Source organism: Haliaeetus leucocephalus, unplaced genomic scaffold, assembly GCF_000737465.1.
Source record: "Haliaeetus leucocephalus isolate CR32 unplaced genomic scaffold, Haliaeetus_leucocephalus-4.0 Scaffold93, whole genome shotgun sequence".
Taxonomy (NCBI): Eukaryota; Metazoa; Chordata; class Aves; order Accipitriformes; family Accipitridae; genus Haliaeetus; species Haliaeetus leucocephalus.
The window spans coordinates 1,382,192-1,383,805 of record NW_010972529.1 but is presented as its reverse complement, the minus strand read 5'-3'; the positions used below and the strand labels follow the sequence as shown (position 1 = coordinate 1,383,805).

The 1,614-nt window shown below is 45.5% G+C and overlaps 1 protein-coding gene across 1 annotated transcript in view; it reads left to right on the top strand.

Moving 5' to 3' along the window:
- The first annotated feature begins 23 nt into the window (after positions 1-23).
- The window catches only part of BACH1 (BTB and CNC homology 1, basic leucine zipper transcription factor 1), a 76,510-nt gene continuing 74,919 nt past the window's right edge, over positions 24-1,614 (top strand). The window contains exon 1 of the mRNA XM_010585280.1: positions 24-34. The gene's annotated coding sequence lies outside the window, so the exon portion shown is untranslated. The remainder of the gene's footprint in view (positions 35-1,614) is intronic.

Here is a 1,614-nt window from a genome sequence, read left to right as displayed (position 1 = left end):
GCCCTGCCAGCGCTGGGCACCGGGCGGCGGCCGGCTCCCCCGCCTCGCTGCCGTGCTTCAGGTATTCCCCCCCCCGCCCTTCCCCTGAGGCCTGCGCCCAGCGGCGCCGCGGGGCCGGGCAGTCAGTCGTTACTCAGCGTCTGCTCCCCGGTATCCGCGGGTGCCCGTGTTCCCGCGAACTCCGGTGACACAGGCGTGACTCTCCCACGCCGCGGTCCCTGGCCCTGTGCGAAAGGGGCAGCTCAGCCCTGCTGGAAATCCGGCGGTAACCCCGCTGCGCTGGGGTGGAACGTGCGACTGGTGCCTTCGGTGTTTGTTACCCTTCGTGGGAGCTGGGGAAGGTCTATTTTAGACCGTAAACAACGAGATCCAGATCCTGTCTGTCCTGTTCTGTACAGTGAGATACTCGGCATGCTTTCGGGCATGCTGAAAATGTAGTAATTCTGAAAGAATCGTCACCTGCTCTTCTGTCAAACTGTGTTTACTTTCTTCATGGTAGTATGGCAATATAACAGTACTCCCAGATTCCTGTATAACTGGCCCCCCTAAATATTTGTTGAATTAAAAAAGGAAAAAGCAAACGTTCTAGCAGTAAAGGTAGAGTGAAGATAACTGTATGTGCAGTTTCATCATGCGGTAACTTTTGACAGACACATTAATTTGAGGCACTTCAGGAAGGCACTTTCAGTGTGTGAAAAACATTTGACTGTAGTAATGGAATAATTGCAATCCAGGAACACTGTAAATTAAGGTTACAGTCTGAGTACTCTGTTACTAGAGTCAGTTCTTTAATCTTAAATATTATGCCACACTGAAGAGAAAACGAGTATATTCCTGTCAAACATGGTTCAAAACCAAATTGAAGCAACTAAGATATTCTAAATCTAATTTCGTGGTTTATGAGTTTAATTTTAAAGGTGACTTAAATGGCATAATTACTCTTGGACGCCCTAACACATGTGAGTAAGTCTGAGTGTATGCTAGCAAGTAGTGAGGCCCAAAAGTGGCAGATTTGCAGGGAGGAACGGTTGTCGCTGAAAACAGAATATCCATGTTGTATGCTTTTAAGATGGGCTTCCTTCAGGCTAACTTTACTGAATCCCTTAGTATTCAGACTTCTTTAGATTACTTCCAGAGTAGATTTGCCAGTTTAATTCAGTCTAAAAAAGAACCTGCTCTTGTTGCCTGGGTCCATCTTGTGACATGAACAGAAGCACAATGAGTGGGATGTTTGGGAAGTTTGCTTCGCTAGCGCACTCCTGATTCTAACCAAAATGCTAAAGTGGAGGTTTAACTTGCATCTACTCTATTTTTCAGTGTTTTATACTCAAAAATGTGCAAGATCTTGGTGTCCTAAATATTTGCTTTTAATAGGTTCTAAAGTCCTTATGCTAAGGATATTTTGAACAGTAATAGATTTATGTTAATACAAGTATTGTCTAGTATTAAAACCCATACCCTTTACCTGATCATTTGGATCAGCTGGCACTCCCATTGGGCATTGAATAGACATGTCTTTGCACATGAGTTGTATGAGTCCCAAAGAACTTTGCCCTATGGTTTAGGGAAGCATAGCTCAACAAGTCTCCTTGTCATGTCATTTCCGTCCGCGCC